Source organism: Teleopsis dalmanni, chromosome 1 (assembly GCF_002237135.1).
Source record: "Teleopsis dalmanni isolate 2A chromosome 1, ASM223713v2, whole genome shotgun sequence".
In the NCBI taxonomy this organism is placed as follows: Eukaryota; Metazoa; Arthropoda; class Insecta; order Diptera; family Diopsidae; genus Teleopsis; species Teleopsis dalmanni.
This window is the reverse complement of record NC_051846.1, coordinates 140307806-140330538: the sequence shown is the minus strand read 5'-3', so window position 1 is coordinate 140330538 and position 22733 is coordinate 140307806. Positions and strand designations below refer to the sequence as shown.

At 30.1% G+C, this 22733-nt stretch overlaps 1 protein-coding gene and 1 long non-coding RNA gene across 3 annotated transcripts in view; one reads left to right on the top strand and one right to left on the bottom strand.

Moving 5' to 3' along the window:
• Nucleotides 1-21583, bottom strand: part of LOC119669037 (furin-like protease 2) — a gene marked incomplete at its 3' end in the record, with an annotated part of 541440 nt that extends 519857 nt beyond the window's left edge. For both annotated transcript variants that reach the window (XM_038078764.1, XM_038078763.1), the window contains 1 exon segment: nucleotides 21522-21583.
• Nucleotides 21322-22201, top strand: LOC119669039. Its single transcript, XR_005251555.1, has 2 exons — nucleotides 21322-21475; nucleotides 21536-22201. It is a non-coding gene; the product is annotated as an uncharacterized LOC119669039 (long non-coding RNA).
• Nucleotides 22202-22733: the final 532 nt, after the last annotated feature.

Genomic DNA, 22733 nt, shown 5'->3' with positions numbered 1-22733 from the left:
GTAAGCTAAAGACCACTTCAGAAAAAATGTTGAAAATCGAAAACAATTTCTATATACATATTTATATAAATTGCAAATATTTTCAAATTTAATCTCACAACAATTTGCAGATATTTTGCTTTGGCAAATGATGTTTATGACTTTTTGTCAGTCTGGAAGGCTCCACTTAAATATCCTTTGATATGAAAAAATCTGTAAGTACATTTCAATTGATTTTCCGATGGAAATTATTTTAAAATAAACAATTAACGCAGTGGAAAAAAATATAAAGCCTTTTTTTTGGAAATTTAATAGGTTTTAACTATATAGTCAAAGTATTTTGGATGTGTGTGATATATTAAATTATGCCATGAATATCTGTAAATGATAAATGCTGCAATATTAATTTTAAGTGTATGACCGATAAAAAAGGACTAAAAATCAATTAAATAGAAAAATATTTTAAAAAAGTAACAAACAAAATATAAAAAAATATTAATCACGTTAATAAAAACGTAACATTTTTTCGGATATTATATATATGCATATATATACATATATAAATACATACTTAACGCAATTAAATTATTTTATTTGCATACAATTTTACCATCAATTATACTAGAACACCTTAACATAAAATATATAATGAGTTGAGTAATTAAAAAAATAAAATAAATTAAATTATAGGATATATTTATTTACACATTTGTTCAAAAAAAAAAAAAAATTATAGTGCATTCTTTTTCTATATAAAATTATTAATATTAACTCTTTACAATGCATATTTATAAAAATATGATATTTAAGTAATTCAGTATTATATTATTTTTAATAATTATTTTTAATATATTGGTTAGTAATCCATATTTTTTAAAGCTCTGCAGTTTTTTTTTTTTACCTTTTTTTTGTAATAAAATCCAAATTATTTTCCCAAATGTTTTTATTCATTATTTCTGCAATATAATCACTAATTAAAAAGTATACATTGTCGATATATCATCCCTATATATTCATTCATATTTATTTCACGGCTAACCTACATCACGAATAATGTTAGTTCAAAATTAAAGATATTTCCACTCCGCGTTCCTTAAAAATGAATAACAAAGCATTTTTTTCAGCCGGGCGAATTTTTTTTAGTAATTTAATATAAGGAGACAATAACAGAGGCAGCAGCAGCAATAGCAGCCGTAGCAGGTGAAGAAAAAGAAGTGTGTATGAAAAATTTAAAATGCTGTTAATGTGGGTGTAAAGCATACGTTAACTCAAGCGGCAACGGAACATGGAACACCTTCCTCATTTGCTGATATTTCCTGCAAGCGCTACCACTTACTTCCTTAACACTTTCCTGCCATATTTATTTGCATGTAATGCATGTATGCCAGCTTCTGTTAATATGCAAATGTACACTCTGCATATGCACGTACGTGTTCGGTTGAGGGTGTGTGTGTTCCCATATGCATGCATGTGACTTGTTATCAGCTGCCGCGCACTCTCGTGTTACATTCTCAATGTATTTTTCATGTTTGTTTCATTTTTTTCTCGTTACACACGTTTACATAATGGCACACTTTTATCTTGAATACAAAGAGTTTGAAAAAATATGTCATCAGCAGCACCAATGCTGCTGTTGCTGTTTGCTGTTGCTGTTGCTGTCGCTGTCGCTGTTATTGCCGCTGCAAGCGCCTAACTTCGTAAACACTAATGCTAACGCCACCAACTAACATGCAAACACTGCCGCTTTGCCATTAGCATCGACAGCATAATTTTATGCATTTGCGCATTTGTTGCTTTTGTCTTTCTTTTTTGTTTTTTTTTCTTCTATTTTCTGCCAATTGTTTATTGTTTTTGGTGTTTTCCTGCTTCGTTATTTGTTGTTGCAATTTTCTTTATTTGGTTTTTTTCTTGTTAGCTTCCTTTGTTGGCAATGTTTTGTTTTACTACTACTGCTGCTGCTGTTGTTGTTGTTATTGTTGTTGGTATTCGTATTTGCCTTCGTTTCTAATGCATTCCACATGTAATAGTAATAACCGAATTCCCTCTACTTCATCGTTGCTTCTTTATTGGTTGAGTTTGGCTATTGTTAATACATTTCTTCTCCTCTAGTCAAGTTTTTTCCCTTCTTTGCATTTGTTATTTTAGTGTTTGTTGTTGTTTTGTGTAGCAACATTTACTAATCAACACCGCACATTCGCACAGTTGGTTCCTTTCATTAGCAGTGCCGACATGGAGTAGCGCCGTCAGCCTCACTTTTCCATACACGATTTAACATAATGTACATATTTCTTTCCATTTATGTCTGGTAACGCCATATGCATATGGCCACTTTGCTTTTCAGTGTAATTAGCCTTTTAGTTTTTTTTGTTTTTTGTATTTTTATTGTTTAAAGAATCTCTCATTTAATGGAAAATATGTTAGCATTCTCGTAATAAAAATAATTGATTAAAGTAAAAATAGTTGGAGTAGAGTATTTAAACTATAAGTACCTCGCATCTCATTTTAAATCAATGCAATTTGTATAAATAAAACTTAGAAATCTATAATAAATAAAATAAAAGTCCATAACACCATTTAGGAAAGTATTTACAGCAGACATTAGATATATTCTCTAATACTTTTTTGTTAGTTTAGCCTTTACACAAACAGTTATTGGCCATATATAGTACACTATGTTACACCAATAAACTAATAGTTTTTATACTTACAAACTCTTATAGTACACAAGACAACATTGTTGTCATTGCAAATTTATTCTTTGCTTTTAACGTAATTTACGCATTACATTGTCGCTTCTAATTAGTTCCTACTCTTTAAAAGCACTATCGTTCAACTCAATATAAATTACTAACTCTATCAAGTATGACCACAAATGAAACTAATACCATCCACTAAGCGAATCAAAAATGAAATTCACATAGTGATATGTGTGATATATCTGCGATGATGGAAAAAATAAATGTTATGTTAGCTACGGACAACTGTTATATAAAGTAAATAAGAATAATTATCAACTCTTATCAAAAACTGACAATTTCTTCTTACAACACAATCTATGAGTATTCAGATAAAAGTTTTTATATTTAAAGTATCATAAAAAAACTATTTGGCATTCTAACATAGTTTGCCTTGTTGTCACTGTTAGTGACTAAAATATTCCACTGATACTGAACTAAATTTAAACAAGTTTCAATACATTTAAACAAATTGATTGACAAGTTGTAAACTGCGTGAGGTATAAAACTATTTACTGAACCGTCCTCATCTTAGGCATAAACCACCACAAGTATAATAAACACAATAAACTTAGTTCAGTTTTGTTGCGGTGGATAAGTGACTGTTCCTTATAGACGGTAACTCAAACAAAATATATATATTGTACCTCAAAGCAAAGCAGGACTAAAATGCGCTATGTTATTTTGTGAAAGATCTTACACTACGTTAGCATCACAGCAAGAAGAGATCTTGGTAATGTCGTCTCAAACTAGAAGTAGATAAAACCACGAGTGAAGCTTTTGCGACTGCTTGAATTTATTGTGTGCTTAGTAAAAAATAGTGATCCAAGAACTCTTGCCCCCGTCTGATATTAGAAAATCGTCAGTAAAACAAAATCCGCTCGTACAGTTAAGTTTATCTGTTCCTATACTCGAATAGCATAAAGCATGTGACATATTGTTTAGCATCATAAATTTAATAATATCTTATATGTGGAACTAAGTACTTTATATATAGTTATCAACTTCGTGGTCCTGATTTCGTAAAACCGTGTTAGTGATATATTTCAAACAAACCGCTGAATGTGGAGTGCATTGTGATAACTTACTACAAAATTGGTAACGATTTTTCGCATATTTTTGATGATATGAATTGACATCAAAATCAAATGATAAAGTAATTACAAATCATCATCCAACAAGCTTCAAACTCTCAACTCTTGGAAAGATCCTGATGAACACCCGTCAAGTTACAGGAGAGGTGTTGCAAGCCAGGTCTCGACAACTCACAAAAATCACGTCGTAGCATGTGCTGTGAAGGATATTTCAATGATATTATATTTCACCACTAATGGCAAGATTTGAGCAATAAACTAAAATTCAAATTGATCCACATTTCCTTCAAAAATAAGTTTTTTTTTATATTTAAGTTCAGTGCCATAAAATGGATGACCCTGTACAAGTTCTGGTTGTCCTGTTACAGAACTCTTAGTGCATAATAAATAATAAAATTTTGCTGTTGTAATCATTAAACGTTATCAAAACACTAAATCAAAAGAATTCTCTTCATTTTACATAACAACTTAATTATGCTTATTAACAACTACGTGTTGGTTATTACGAGGTGATTTATTTTTTCCACTTTTTTTTGCCAATAATTCTAATACTAATTCCAATTCCACAGAAAAGAGTTTCACTTAGTCATACTAAAACAATACTAAGAGTTTTTTTTTTATTTTACTATTAAAAGTTAAGCGTGTTATTATAAAATTAATTACCCAAAAGACCCAGTTTCAGTTACTTATGTATAAATAATAAAAGTTATTGTTTTGTACTCAGTATTTTACTGCTGTAATAAATTAAACATAATAAATCCTATCAAACGCAATCAGAACTCCTAGACGGTGGAGGTCCTGGGAAAGAGTTACTACTATTTTATTGTTTTCGTCTGCCAAAAATGCAAACACTAAATTATAATAAAAATATATAATTTATTTACAGTTCATAAACGCAGAATGTGCACAATAAAAATAATAAAAACAATAAAAATAATAAAAATAATAAAAACAATAAAAACAATAAAAACAATATCAATATAAATAAAATATAGTGACATTGTGTCATGTACTCCAATATACTCCACGTAGTCATTGTATCCAATGTAGTCAATGTATCCAATGTAGTCAATATATCTAATGTAAGCAATGTATCTAGTGTACAAATTAATAAAGGGAAAAGCGGTTTTCCTTAGAAAAGCAGTTGCTCACGAAAAGCCTAAGCCAGATACGCAAGTGGTTACCACTCCGACATATTTCAAGGTGAGTTGCTAATAGAATTGTTAGTTTTTGGTTAAAGAACTCAAGGTCCCAAACTAAAATTCACTCTTTGTGTTCAAGACTAAAAAAACTTACACGTTGGCTTGCCTTGACACCCGCTTGATAACCAATAGAGCAGTGCTTTATAAGCATTAAACACACAAATTAATTGAAAGCAAATACCTGAGGAGAGCTAACTATTGGATAATATGGTAAACTGTTAATGAAAAAATAAACATTTTTTACCAAATATTGGATTTACGTTTATTTCTGTCAATAAATTTCGAATTATGTCACCAAAATGTGTTGAGGGAAGAATTAAGCAGTTAGCAGATTCATTTTGGGGCTTTAGCTTGGAATTAAAATGTTTGCTCTTAACTATGTATAAAAATATTTAAAGACTCCACATCCACATAAGGAGAAAATTCACAATAAAATTGTTTTTCTATGAGTCAGTCCATAAAAAAGTACACTAAAAACTACAATTTATGCTATTTTGCTTCATTTTATTTATTTTTTTATATGTGCGCTCCTCGAAGCAAAAATATTACCCATTTTCAAGTATCGAAGGAAGACATGTAAGTTTTTACTATTCACGAAAATAGAAGAAATTATATGAAAAGTTTTCGTAGACGTCGGAGAACATGCAATTTTCCAATTCGAGCATATGTGCGTTAAAGGAATTCATTCAAGCCACCCATTCAAGACCCCATCAATAGGGTCGTCCGCATAAAGATATTGTAATGCCATGTTGTACTCTTTTCCACTTTTTTCATTATACAGGTAAATATGAAATTTGGTAAAATATGTATTGAGAAACACGTAAAAGCTACGTGCATTGGTAGCGACCGTAAATTTTAATATAAAGTAGGGAAAAAATATTGAAAAAATGTAAATCACGCAAAATTTTTATACCATTTTACTGCTCTATTTAGGTGACACTCTTGCAACAGTGGCAGTAACCTCAGTGCTTGGTAGTGGCTGCCTCCAACCCGGCAACATGGAAGACAGCAACAACCTGAATTCTTATGCATTCCTTTCAGTCGACACCCGTGAATTGCGTACGGCACACATTGTACGTGAGTGCAGTGATTCTTTGGCGACACTGTAGCGAAAGAAGGTCACAAGATAGTTTCTCCTTCCGCCGTGCTGCACGTTTAACGTTCGCAGAGACAACGTAGAAATATTTGCAACAACTCCAACCTCAGATACGTGTTAATTTACCTATAATTTTTTTATATTTTTTCATATTTTTAGCAGGAGTTGCGAATTTTTCAGTTAGTCAGCACAAAACTTTCAATCTCTTCAACTAAATTTTATATTTTAATTAATTAGTTTAATTTGCTACATCCAACAAATGGCTATAATATTAATTAAAACAGCACTAACAAAAGTAACTCATAATGTCTGAGAATGTAGTCTGCATTCTATTTCAATTAGAAAAATTACTTTTGCCAAATTTTTCCTTTAATTTTCTGAGATATTGAGATATGAACAACAAACTTAACTTATAACGGAGGATGAATTTTTGAAACTCATTCACAAGTTGGCCAGTACTTAAGTGACACTTAAGCTGCCATTAAATATTTATTTATTAACTTAGCAGAGAGCACATTTTAATTGCAAATGACAACAACAAATTATCTAATGCTTAGTGTGCATAAGGTTATGGCTTTTTTCATAATTCGCAGTTAACAGAAGTGTGGCAGCAAATTACGCAGTCAGCAAGGTTATCAACTTCATTATAAGATTAGTTATGCCAGCAGGCGACGGCTACGTACGAGAAAAAACTTTGACCTGCAATTACGTTGGTTCGGAACGCCAACATGTGAGCAGATTTACTATGGAGAACATGTTGACCGGTGCACGCAATGTGGCACGCAACCTCAGGCGCAAGCATAGTGTCAAGGTAATGTGCAGTTATGAAAGCAATGTGAAAATTTTAAACTTTGATTTTGAAAACAACAACAACAAAAATTACAACAAAAATTACAACAAAAACAACAACAGAAGCGAAGAGAAATGAAGGGAAGAAAGGTTGTGAGGAGTATATTATCATTAATGATAAAAGTTTAATGGTGTTCGTCATATCCATGTTATCGTGTTTACTGAAAGTTTTCTCTGCAGAACCAATGCTTTTTATAATGAACATTCAACACTCAATACTCAATACTCAACACTAAACACTAAAGACCAAACACTACACACAGAAAACAACAACATATGACAAGCTAATATTAAAGGCGCACTTATACAAAACGTTCACTTATGCAAACATGTCACTCATTTGCCGCACAGTTGAGAAGGGTTAAGAAACTCATAAAAGCAAATTGTTTCTATCAAGCAGAAAGGATGACGCATGCTTAAGTGCTATTAAAACCAAATACAATGACTATAATTTCTTTTATGGCATACACGGCGTATGCGGAACACTCGATGCGAGCCGCATTCATCCAAGCCACCAAGCCATCAAGCAGCCAAGCTGCCAAGCAAGCTTGGGACCTAAAATTTTGCTATTCACTCGTTCACTAGTTTTCTATACAAAAATGAGATAATTTACTGAAAGCACACCAGATAACGAAACATTATTATATTTTGTGGTGCTTGAAGAAACAAGAAAATATTTAGAAAAAGGTTATAACCTGCAGAATATGTGACCTATCAAGGATATTCCTATCAATTGAAAGCAGTTTGAAGTAAATAACCAAAAATCGATAAGGAAATTTTACACCACAAATTTTGCGTTTTCAATGAATGGATTAATTTTAAATAAAATAGAGTAAAATTTCGGTAGTATTTCTATTCACATTCTTTCAAATAAATGAAATTGATATATAAACTTTGAAAGCTTTTAAATTATGTATAAATTCGTAACATTATTTCAAATATTTAGCGGATATGTAATGTGTCAAAAAGCCACAGTCAGAAAAGAAACGTAATTATTCACATCCAGGGTAACATATTTTTGTACATAAAGATATTAAAAAATCATATACCCTCAAAATTGATTTTTTTAAAAAAATATTCGTCTTCAATTCACTGCAGTAGAATTCAGTGCTCCAAAAGCAAAAAAATATATACCAGACATACTGCAATCAATGTCAAAGAGAGACTTTAAATTGACAGTGAGTCGTTCATAATGGCGATAGTCTGCCACACAATACCTTCTCCAACAACGTACTCAATAACAAAAGAATTATTGGTTCACTGCAGCACGTAAAAAATCTACGAAGAATATACGATAATAGATGAGCTCTCTAATCTGGGTGAACTACCATCAAACAACCAAATTAATACTGATCTACCAATCCAGCAAGAATAAAGCAATTTGATACACTCACTAACAGAACACACTTTCTCCCGAAAGAACTGCAGAATAATGATTGATGCACTAACAGCATATTGTATCTTAAAGATACACGTTCAAAAGTTGCGACAGGCGGGAAAGGATAATTACGGAAGTAAAACATACCTGAAGTAAACTGAACTTTGGAACACATACCATGTACAAGCCAAACTCTATCGAAAACACGGTTGAAATACCTTGATACTATACAGTATCACTTGGAGGTAATAGCCAAATTGAAAACCATCACATATCTTAAATTCATGAAAGCCGCTAAAATCTTCTGCCATCAGCTATAAACCCATTGTCATATTATCGGAGTTTTAGAAACCCACTGAAACTCACTTTGGATCAAGCTAATGCTCTATTATTATATTTTCAAAGCTCCATAAATTCGTAAAGGATGCTAACGTGTTCTGTCACTAAATGTAACCCAGATGTCAGTAAATCGAGACTACGAAAATCAACTAAAACTAGTGAACTTGCTTAGAGACAGCATAAGCAATCTCTGATTCAGCTAATACTCTACTAGTAGATCTCTACTAATTCTAATAATCACAAAGAGTGATTAAATGTTTTGTCACTGGGTGTTAACATAATCTCAGAGTATCAGAATAACGGAAATCCACTGTAAACTAAGGAACTCGTTTAAATAAAGCACATGTAGCTCTTGATCTATAGCGAACATCTGCAGCTAATACTCTATTAATAGGTATGTCTTTAACTGGAATCACTAGTAAATTCTGAAGAAAAAGCCTTTTCTACTATATCGGGAGGTAAAAAATATCCTTTAGTTGGAATAAACATCTCAAAATATTTAAAATATTAAAATTATTTAAAATACAATATTATTAATTAAAATTTACTAAAAATAATAAATTAATTAATTCAAATAAAATAAAAAGAAATTATATTGAAATATAATTTTATATTTTATATTTATAAGATTTTATTCAATACTTTCAAAAAAATATAATGCAAAACAGTTGACAAAATCGACTGATAATATAACTTAGTTTTTCTGACTTAAACCTCCGATTTATATATATAATTAAATAATAAATACTTGAAAAAAATAAAATACTACCTAACTTCTAATAAAAATAAGCGGGAAACCTTGTCCATGAATTCTTTTTACTCTCCAAACAAAAGCAATTCAATGAACTTTTATGATTTTTGTGATATTTTCAGATTTATTTTTACGTTTGTGATAGCACCGTGACATTTCTCACATTCTTGAAATACTAATCTTTCAATGTGTTCATCCGAAATGAACAAAAAAAATCATCTATAAATCCGTAGAAACGCTCTCATATCAAATTCATATTTTTATTAATTTAATTAAATATTCAGCAAGCGTTCCCAGCCAATAAAATGCTTGCATGAGTCCACTAAACACTAAGTAACTAAGTGTATTCTCGTTCATTTAGTGGAAGATTATTATTTCATTTCTATAATAATTCTAATGGAATTATATTTTTATGTATAATTTTTACAATATTTATCAAGAGGTTATCAATTTCGTTTTATTTATAATTGTAGCACGTTTAGAAAGTCTGCGGAAATTTATTAACTACAAGATTACAGCGATTATACGTTTTCTAGTTTATCTGTTCGAGTAAATTGTAAATTTAGTAATAAAATAATTTAAATTTTATTAAAATATTTTTAATAAAATTTTTGATAGCAATATGTAGTAATAATGCATTCTGAATGAATTTTATTTAATTTAAAAAACATTTTTAATTTCCATGATAATGTCGTCATTAACTTTTCAATATTATAATTATGTATGTATGGCATGACCTTCAATGTGTGTAATCCAACTTTAATAAAACTGATATAATATGATTCTATTTTTATATGAAGACCGATTTTGTCGATTGTAATCAAAATTTGAAGCAAAACATAAAAAATATATTGTTTCCTTATGAAGAGACCCTCTGATTAGAGTAAACGTTTTGTGCTATACCTAAATTTGTCTAATATATATATTAAAGTTAATACTTTAATATCTCCCATCAAATAGTTCATTAATACTCTATAGATCTTGAGAACTCATCAAAAGGGATTGTGTGAATAGTACAAGGCTGACTGCAGTTCTCTCTGGTCACTAGTGTATAGGTCACCATTTTTTATAATACTCATTAGAGGCGTTTCGGAAAAGTCACTTTCAAATACTTTCGTTGTAAGTGCTTGACTCTGGCATCCAGAAAAAATAGTTTTTTAGGGAAACACTTTTTTAACAGTTCATCATACTGTTTATCGGTAAGGACGAAAGACCTACTAAATTATATAAATTTAACGAAATGGATTCAGTCTGCATCTTAAAGTTTCTTCCTAATAATGAAAGAAGAACGTTTTTCACAAAACGGCGAAAAATAGCTAAATGATGTCAATGGAAAGATATCTATTGACCTGCCATTGCAACTAACCATACCACAACAGCTCACTCATAGTAGATTTTTTTTGTGATACAATTGATTTTATTCGAATAGAGTATACTTAGCATTTCGAATAAAAGTCAGACCGTCTCATGAATAAAAGTTTATTAGTACCAAACAAAAATGACTCAGTCGTTCTACACACTGGTAGATATTTTTACTACAACTAACTTTAACTAAGCAGAAGATATCTAATGTTATAAATTAAGCTCAAAATATCCCCCTTCAAAGCGTACTTTATACCAGAATAGACTCGCTCAAGCGAATCCTCTTACTGACTTAAATCAAAGCCAGACTATTACAAATAAAGAGACTATTATATTACATTTTATTACAGATAGACCCAAATTGTTGAAATAAAAGTTTAGAATAATCAGTCCAGTCAGTTAATCTGCCGGTAACATCAGTTCCGCTACGATGACGTGAACGTACTTTTAAGTTAGAAGGACGAATCAGCTTTTCACCTTACCGCCTTGACTACTAAGACTTTAAAGAAAGTAACGATAAAATCGCCTGTAACGATTTTGTATACATAGAAATTGAGGAGCTTGTCTTAACAATGAATGTACCCGACTAGTTTTATGATAATTAAATACTCTATTCTCTGCAATGATAATTGAAGATAACCTATTGAAGATAAGGTTGATTGTCTGCTTTAAGATTCTGAGTTTTATTTTGTTATAACACTAATTCTTCAAGATGAATGCAAACTATACGATAATAACAATTATTAAAAATAATTTGATATTTTGCAATTTTACTGTTCATTATATAAATCATCAAATTAATCATTGAGAATGGACTTACGTACATACGATTGTTATGAATAAACGCCTTTTATTACTATATATCAAGAAAGTCTAAGCTAGTTGCTTTAGGAAATTTAGGAATGGTATGGTATAACTATAAAGTTCAAAACATTCTATGGCTAACGACTAGGACTGCGGAGATATTTCAATTTCCCAAGGAAGCAAAAATTATTAATTTCGAAAACAATATTAAACAAATTTCTAATTTCATTTATATCATTAATTTGCAACAATCCTTTTAATAATTGCGAAACTCTGCTTGAAATATTTCGGAAATTTATCAACATTAAAAAAAAATTATATTTTACAATTTTTTGACTAAAACATGAATGAGTACATAATATTGCAAGTAAAGTTTTACAACAAAAAAAAAACAAAAGTCCCTTCGGCATCATTTTCAATTAAATTTACAGTATGAAACCCTTTTTAATATGAAAAAATATATTATAATAATAACCTCTTAAAATGTAAATTAAATGACCAAAACTCGCTTAATTAAACTTGACATCAGAAATTACCTTTTCCCCAACACTGAGCACGCACAATGCAAGACAGACTATATCCCGGAGCAGAGAAGTGAAGAGAAGAGCAAAGCAGCTTAATTAAAATTTTACACTTTAAATTTAAAATCCTGGCGAGTCCTTTTTTTCAGTAGAAAGCAATGCGTACTTAATGGCATGGCTGCCAACTCACACTACCGAAGAAAACGAGTACTACAACTAAAATCGAATTGCTCATTTGCTTCTGCCGTGGACGACCCCAAACATTTTATGAGACTTTGACAAAACTTAATTGCCACTTTGTAATGCCGCAAAAACGGCTCACTTTGCGCATTAATGAATGACATTTTACCGGAGTGCGAATGGCTCTCAGGCAAACGGGACAACTAAAATAAAAACTCCTACGAGTACATAGCCTAGTACGAGTTTGAATGGCCGTAGCAAAATAAAAAGTACTACACAGCTTGAGGCTGTCATAGTCCTAGGCGTGAGATACATTGCAGCAGCAGTAATGAAACTTAAATACTTTGCTGCAAACGAGTAATAATAAACATAAAATAAACTTTTTAATGTCTGAAAAATAACAAACAAATGAATAATCTCTTAATACGTTAATCCACATGGACTATGAAATGCACAGCACCACACAACACAAAACAGGGAACACACAAGGAACACACAAGGAACACACAACAAGGACCACACAACAGGATACGCACAAATTATAGCTTGAAACTTAGTAGAGCTGAGTGAAAAATAACTATCTAGAATTATAATTATTTTGGCATGAAAATTATTTTTAACTGCAAATTAGAGGTTAACTGCATGAATCAAGCAACTTTCAGTACATAAATTAAGAAGAAAACGAAATAGGATGCTGAGGTATATAATTAAGCGCTTATTAAGACAGCAATCTGTGTGTTCTTATGATATATGAAGCTGTGGGGAAGTGTGGAAGTGTGAAAGTGCGTTGCGTTGAAATAATTGTCCAACTGCTGCATTCAGTATCCTTCATTAACGACTTAGCCATAAAGTGGCACATTAGTCTTACTAAACTTTGAGGATATTTTAAATAAGCGTAAATTCACCAAATCGTAAAATATGAGTTGTTAAAAAAATATTACTATAGAGTGAACGCACAGAATATCTTCATTTACGAATAAAGAAAATTAAAGTAATAAAAACTGAATATAAATCAAATAACATTCGTTATATGGTATCAAAAAAAAATATATATATGACCAAATACAAGTTAAAGCACTCAAATTAAGAGATCTCAGCTTTATTCACTATTTTTCTGAGAAGGATTTGCATTTTTATATCCTTCAATCTCATTATTTTGATATTTTTTGGGTTTTATACTCTGTGAAAAATAGTTTTGAAATGTACAAATATAAGTACAAACCGCTCATTCACTTCAATAAAAAAATATTCCAGAACGCCATTGCATTACCAAAAACGTTGGCAATAACCAATTTTGTTTTTGTTGCGTTCTGCTGCTTTCTTAGTGTAATCCCTTAGCTATATATTATCACAACTTTACTAAAACCATTACAAACACCAGCACAACTCTTACTGTGACATTCAAACCCTATACCATTCTCATCAGTATCTTCATCCAATTCGCCATGGCCAGGCCAACGCATCGCCATCGCTATCGCTATCGTCAACGCTATTGCCATTGTCATTCCCATCGCTATCGCCAACACCACTTAAACTATTGTACTATCGCTGAAACTCTGCTGAGTCCTGGCATTATCTTGACTACTGCTTATTTACAATTGCAGTTCATGTGCTGCTGCCGGTTTGTGTCTCCGATCCTGTCTCCGCCGTATTCCTACTTATGTGCACGTTTGTATCTGGAAATGTATCTACGTCATTCTAGTCGTTAGCTAACCAAAATGCGCCACAAAAGAAAAAAATAAAATAAAAATTATTTAATGCGACTGCCACCACTAATACGATTGTAATTTTTCTTCTTTTTCTTCTATTTTTTTTTTGTGTTTTTATATAATTTATTTGTTTTTTGGTTGTTGTTTTTGTATCTTTACTGTCATTTATGCGCACACATTTTTTACTCAAATTTAAATTTGAATTTTTAATATTTTAATAAAAACGTGCCCGCCGCTTATGTGTGCAGGCACACTCCTATCCTATATGGGTTATTATTTAATGTTCTATGTTAAGCGCTGAATATTAATGTCGCATTATACATCACAGAATTACTGCATATTTTGGCCTGAAAGTAGGAACTTTTGTTTCTCAACTAAAGTACGAAAGTATTTAAGGTATTTCTTCAAGTTGAAGTACAGAAGTACTGAAGTACTTTTTACTTCTATTTTTAAACAGAAAGCCTTTAATATGAGAAAAAACATATAAGCAATTTATAGAGTATTGGGAAGTCATGCCTTTTTAGACGTTGTCTATGCACAGACAAGCTATAGTCTCTATAGCTGTTTCAGTCGTGTTCTTTGTTTAGCGTATAAACAACATCTACCAGCGGTGTCACAACGGGTAATTTCTTGTACTCACGTAGATTTTGGTATACAAGGCCACCACTCTAACTCTACTTAAGCGGATCTACTACGAAAGACAATTTATATCAAATAAAATATCAGTTAAGACATTACAGAACTGTATTATGTATTAACCAATTATATATAAACCGATATAATTAATTAAGGAAATTAGACCCAGAGAAATACTCTGAATATATGTATAAAGGAGTTTCAGTTGAGGTTTAGGAGTAGCGCGAGATTGCCTAAACTTATTAAGAGTAACAATAAAAATACAATATACAAATTGTAGAGTTTTTTTATTAGAACCTCCATGTGTTTTATACAACAACCTTACAACAATTATTTCAGTGCCAATCTAAAAAAAATTGTTTTAGTTGTAATTATTCTTTATTGAATCGTCCCTCTTCGAGACTAACAGTTTTTAGTCGTTAAGACTTATAAGTATTTAAATCTTAAAACTACTTACATGTATATTGTAAAATAATGTTAGGTTAGGTTATACCGGCGATCCCTGGTGGATCCACTTAGGCCCATTGGCCCATTGTGATCAAAATAATGCTACATATAGACAATAATAATTATAATAAGCAATTCAAGGTTTCTGATTAGAACGAAGAAGGAAGAGTGAGACTTACGGATTATATATTCTTACAAGGAGAAAGAAAAAGGTTTAGTAATTATATAGTTTTGCAAAAAAAGAGCGACATAATAATAACATATAAGAAGAGTTAAGTATAAACTTAAGACTAGTAATATAGCACATAATTTTCAATATGTTTTAATCAAATTTTTAACGAAATTAAGAAAATATTATTGCAAAGCGCTCGATTGCAAATAATGAATAATTTCTTTCTTACAGAGATCGTTTTATGTATGTTATAAGGACAGTATTCCTCATAATCCTGTTCCGTTTTCAGAAAGTGACTTTAAAAATAATGAATCTGAATAAATAATAAATGTAGGTTAATCATCTTTGTCGTAATTAAAAACTAAAATATACATTAACAAATGTAATGTACGAAGTATTTGGGATTTGAAATCTTAACTATCTTCACAATCAATGTAAAAGACTAATATTTATATTTTCGGATACCAATGTAATGTAAGGTTAATACTGAAGTAAGATGAGATATTTGATACGAACTAATTGTGTAAAGACGTCACTCATCTGTACTATTCTGGATAAACATAGTTCTGGAAAATGGTAACGCTATTTGCGAGAAAAACTCATGTGCTCTAAAAAAACCGTATTGATAGCATGTTTTTGCTGGGTTGGTTCGAAATAGAAACCTTTAAATGCAAAATTAATATTATGAATGGATTTTTTTTTTAATATTTGGAATAAGTAATGGATTCTTAATTTATAAACTTTCCAAAAAAAAACCATTATGTGTGACATACGTTCGTTTTCTAGTACCAATCACTAAAGCGCAAAAATGTAGCACTTTTATTATATTATGGAAGTAATTATTAATTTCAAATAAGTAATAATATGAGATTATCTTAAAATAATCGATAAAAATTACATTACATTAACCAAATACTAAATAAAGGGAAACAGTATTAAAGCTATAATTTATTTCATTATGTATCACACTAATGGAAATTATTCATTAATACTATAATTAATGATTATATGACAAAAATGCATATTAATCAAAAAATAAATATTAGAAATAAACTACTATTACTAACAATAATAACAATGTTGATGAAGATTAACATTAACATTAACTAATGCAAAATTAATGATTTTAACAAACAAAAAATAAAAATAATAATATTTGAAATACAAAAATTTGAGATAAAAATAACCATTGAATAATATTATAAATCAATGGCAATTATAAAGTATATTAAAAATAATAAATTTTAAAATAATGGAAATGATATAACTTAAACTTAAAAAATATTTCAAGCATTAAATAAACTCGTAAAAATGGGAGAAATGATATTGCTCGAGGTCTCGACAATTTACGTCATTAATAATTTGCATAAATTTAATAAAATCATGTATATTATTTTAAAATAAATTAAATTAATGCATAAAAGTGACAATATTAATTTATTAAATTTCTGATTTTAAAAAAGAAACAAAATAAAATATGTTTGTTGAGATATATTGGAAATATATATTATTTTATTTGCAGATAGTTTCTAATTCATAGCTACATTTTGTTTCTGACAAGAAATTTGTTTTTCAATATCTATCTTATTTCAACTTTCTTGTCATATTACGATGGTTTACTCCTGATCTTCACCTGATACTTGTTAGAGAGCTATTGTACTCAAGAAATGGCGAGTCAAGTTCAGGAGCAAACCAGCGCAATGTGACAAGAAGTTGGAACAATATAGCACAAGGCAGTTAGATTGATAGTTAATATAATAATCTGACTCAAATGGAAATTTGGAGACATAAATTACTATATCAATCAAATGCTGACCGGACATAGATAATTTTGCAAACAAGTTGGACAACTAGATTGATACCTAATATAATCACTTCACTCAAATGGAAATTTGGAGACACAAATTACTATCTCAATCAAATGCTGACTGGACATAGATACTATTGCAAGTACCTGTACCGCATGAGAAAGGTGTTTGCATTTATGGTGGCGGAGACTGTGACAACGCAAAGCACACCTTATTTTACTGTAGCAAGCACACTAGAATTACATTAAACCAAAAAATTTCAAGAATATAGTTGAAAAGCTGAAAGCGAACTCAGAGAACTAGGATTAAAGTCCTCAAAGTAAAAGCATTAGTTGCGGAAAGTAGGCTAATGGTGAAAGTAGACACTTAAAAATGCGGTGAAAAAGTTTTTTTTCTGTATGAATTTTTGATATCTTTAATCTGGTAACACCTTGTCATGCCTTTTTTCTGTATGAATTTTTGATATCTTTAATCTGGTAACACCTTGTCATGCCTTTATCCCTTAATCGTTGAGAATAAATTTGATGTTCTTAATGTTAATCAAGAACTTGCATTTCAGGTGAGCTACGCAAAATTCTTACTATAGCTAATTATGCTTTGTTTCATTTATTATTGTGCTTAATATATCCTTTGAGACAGATTAATAAAAACAGAGTAAATTAATAATAATAAAAATAAAGTATCATTAAAAATCTGAAACCAACGTAATAAACGTCAACCCTGGGCAAGTGAGGGAATACTGAACTGAGTTGAGATACTTTAGGTATACGAACTGAAATTCAGTTTTTGCCGCCACTATTTGAATAATATTATGTAATATATAATTTCATCTCCCTGACATACATTCACAATGCACACACACATACACACACACACGTATATAGTTATAAGCCAACGGTTATACAAAAACTTACTTAAGCATGGGCATAAGCCTTTTTTTAATCCATAAAATATTCCTGCTACTATTCTCTTATGTAAAATGAAGCTCACAGCTCACAGCTCGCAGCTCGCAGTTCGCCGTACCATGAGTAAAATTTCCGAGTGTCATTTGTAATTCCCAACTATCCAAAAGGAAGAAAATAATGAAATATGTAGTAAAATGTACCTTAGCTTTGTTTTGCCACGGCATTTAAATGCTGCTATTCACATTGCCCCGCGTCATACACCAGCGTCCTGTGTGTACATACTGCCTTTTATTTATTTATTTTTTATGCAGAATTTTTGTTTTTGTTTTTGTTTTTATATTTGTTTTATTTCTTTCCGCTGTCGGCGACTTTATCTGCTTTGAAAGCAAAGCGAATTTAACAGTTTCGTAGCGTATGAGTATCCGTTGAATACTTGCACGTAAGTATGCATGTGTGTGTGTATTTGTATGTAAAACAAATACAGTTGTTTACATGACGATGTATGAAAGTATGTTAACGTGTACGTGTGTGTGTGTGTGTGTGTGTGTTCACGGCTTTATAGCTCTCGCGTTTACCGCTTACACAGGATATTTGCTGCTCTGTTGTTATTGTTTTTGCTTAAGCGACTCCTGCAGCTGCTGGTTCAGAAGTGCTTTTTTCATCTTTTTATTTTTTTTTTTAAATTCAACTGAAAGTAGCTAAGTTTTCCTTCCTGTATTTTTTTGGTTTTGTGTTTTGTAAAACTGAATTTCACTAATTTAAATTATGTCACTGTGTAATTAGAAAATGTGTTTCCTACACCGCCAAACAAGGAAACTGTGCTCATTTTCCTAAAAGCAGGAAAGCAGGAAAAATACCAAATAAAACTCAAACAAAAAATCGTTGAAAAAGATAGAAACGGGATGGGCGGGCAATAGGCGTGAAATGGAGAGTACCTTTAAAAGGTAATATATGTTGTTAATTGAAGTGCAATGTAATAAGATTTGGTGCGATTTGCTAAAATTTGTCGCGATCCAAATCGAAATATTTCACCAAAAAAGTACATCTCCATATATTTGTTGTTTTTCCCTACATATAAGGAGCATAGTTGGTTGTAAAAATTGGTTATTTGTAGTAAACCAAAATTGTAGAATTACGTATGAACTCCATATGTGCGGTTCAAAATGGAGGGCATGCACTCTTTTCGGAGCACGTCTCTGAAAACGCATACGTGCACTTCTTATTTTTACACGCAAAAATAAAAAATTTATTAAAATTAAACCAACAAAAATTTTGAATTTATTTTTCACAGTGTAAACTGTGAAATTTATAGCTTCAACACATTTTCAGAATTTCAATTTAAATAAAATTTAATTTTGACTCCCCACACAGATTTCTTAAAGTACAATTTTTGCAGGTTTCCGCACAAATTCTAAATAAGTCTACTTACCTAAATATTTTGGTATTTTAAAAAATTATTACGAAAATTATAATTGCATAGAGAGGTTGAAGTAAAACAATTCTTAAGAAAAATTATCTATCTATCTACCTATCTGTCCGTCTATCAATCCATCCATCTATCTATCTATCTATCTACCTATCTATCTATCTATCTAACTCTTTATTGTCTATTTACATTATCTTCACTTATGCTTAATTAAAACACAGGATTTCAATCATAAAATCCTACATCTCAAAAATATATGAATAAGGAAAACTAACATCTTATAAGCTTTTATATATTCTTTACATATATATAAAGACTATATACTACATATTCTTGATAAAATTTTATTTTTTATTTACTTTACTATAATTCACAACAAAGACATTTTAGCATGGTTCATAATGATTGGTGTATACAGGCACTCGAACAGGAGTCACCTACCTTGACCAGTTTATTCTGTTTAATATGTTATATGTCTTATTTATAACATTATTTTATTTTATTTATAGTCTAATTATAGTATGAAAAACAAAAATAATAAAAACCATCTTAATAAAAACCAGTTTTTTTTTTAAGATTCAAAGAAGCCTTTTCGAAAACAAAAAAATAATCCCTTTTAATCTGAAGTTTGGGATATCCCTAAAGAATTGGACAAATATCACCGAAACGACGGGTAAAAATTATCAAATAAAAAAATTTTTTTAAGATTTTGATGAGATAGAAATTATTTTATCTATATCTATTTTATCTATTTTTTACATATATTATTGTTGTCATTTTTTTTATTTCACTTTTTATAGCTCAGTGCTATTGAAATTAAAAATTTGGAATAGCTGAACTAACTTTATGCTTTTCATTTTGAAAAATGTTTGTAAATACATATATATATGTATTTATAGCGAAAAGCTCATCACTCCATTTCCAAGAGTATGACACGCCGACCACCTAAATTGGACGTATAATAGGCTTAAAACGCGAAAATTGAACAAACTAAAATCGAACAAACAGGTTCAAGACCACTAACACAACATTGTTAAATTGTTAACCAAATGGAAGAAGCAACTCTGGATACAGGAGCATCTCTTCGCTTCTCTAATAGAGCATTCAGTATGCAATATAAAAAACTTCCATAGATGTTATGTTTAGCGCTCCTTTTTTTGCTCACTCTAATAAAATAAAAAAGTAAAATTTCTTTCGTATTCTTTTAAAACAAATCCATTTTATCGGTTTTAGTGTAACCTCCTCTCAGGATAATACAATTATGTCAACATTTTTGTCAATTTTGTGAAAAATTGTTAAAGTCAATTTCCGGAATAGTATTTAAAGCAAAAATCAATTTGGCTGTTATAGGTTTAATCGTATTATAACGGTGTCCCCGGAGTGTTTTTTCCCTTACCTGTGGAAATAGTCACAACTCCTCAAGTATTCAAAAGTCAAAATATTGACTTTTTCAACATGTTCATAGGAATACAAATACAAATTACTTTTCAAAAGCCATCCTATCGATTTATTCTGGTATTATACGAGTATCGGAATGAATATTGAATGTTGATTCATAGATAATGATTTGTTATACTATAATATACTACCATACTATATTATGCTATATGTATATATAATAGTATATATAACATATACTATATATATAGTATATTATAGTATCTTATAGACATCCATAAGATTCAGTCATAGTATTTTTGTAGATAAAGCAACGAACTATTACTGAAGAACTATTATTAGTAGAGATATAATATAGTATAGTTGCGTTATCTACAAATGTACTATGGCTGAATCTTATGCATATCAAATTGAAACCTGTTAAAACTATCTTTCAGTTAACAAACCAAGTTGACAAGTATTTTTTTGTCTTACCAATTTTCAATTACTAAAGAAAGTAAATTATACTTTATTATAGTAGTTAACACTTTTTTGTCTTGAGAGAGAGTAAGGCCGAGGTACTCATTATATCATTTTACTCAAGCCCAATAGAAGTACAAAAAACGTCTATATGTAGAGGACACAGAGAGACTCGTGAATATTTGATTAAAATATTTATTTCATTATTTAATGTACTTAAAGTCGGTAGGGGATATAAGAAAAAAAAATAATTTTAAATATTTAAACATACCTTATTTGTTTCAGATGTTTGCGGTGCAATACTTAAATTAACTCCGTTCAAGTTGACTTGTGTTGGCTCAGCTTATTCCAGAAAAGTAATCGAAATAATCGAAGTATCTCTTCGCTGCATAAAATGAACGCAAAAGATTACACGTACGCGAATTAGTGAAAGGGCCGCAATAGCAACCCACGAAACAACGACAAAACCGATAATCAGATAAAAAATATAAGAAAGAAGATACAAGATACAAGATACACGATACAAGACGACTCAATGGACAAGGCGGAGAAAATTTTTGATACACTCGCGTACACGTCGTGTTCCGTAGAATTACCGGCAGCGATTACTTGCTCGAGTTGAGGTAAATGTTGAGAAGTAAAATTTTGATTGAATATTTTAATGACTTTTCAACTTATTTACTTTTTGCTTTCAGCAGCGATTATCACTATTATTTTGCTATTTATCTGGTTTCGCTAAAGCAAAAGTATTTAAAAAATAAAAGGCATTAAAGCACGCAACACACGTCACGTTTCGTCTTACATTTATGGATTTAAAAATTGTATCTGACGTTAAGGGAAATTAAAATAAGTTTTCTGCTTTGCTGTTTTGCTGTTTTGCACTGAAGTCGTTATCGGAACAGATTGGGTATTGTGTACTTAAGCTCAAGAATTATGCAGATTTTAGGTTGAGAATTTCACTTTTTGGACAAAATGAAAGCGAAGTCCTTGCAGCGACATTCGTTTTTCTTTTTTTTTTGAGGAAATATTGAAATATTTTTATTTTTTTATTTAATTTGACAGTTTTATAGTATGTAAATAAGTTTCTTTTGAATTTAATAATTACAAAGTATTTTTATTTGTATTTTTTTTTCAATAATTTCTTCCAATTTATTCCATTGATTCCGCTTAACTCACGCTTTTGTGATGAAGTTCAAAAAACTGCTGTCAGCTGGGTTGGTTTAATTTGAAATCTGAAATTACATTAAATTTTAATTAAATAATTTACTAATTAAAATTTAAAAACAATATTAAAAAATTAATTAACGAGGCAAAAGCAGCCAACATCTTATGGCTTATTATTAAATTTAATAATTATTTATAATTATATACGACATTTGTACATATATATTATTGTTGAATAATGATGTATATTTTACATATAGCCATTAATATATAAATAGTGTTAATTGATTTTTAACTAATAGTTTAATAATAACATCAT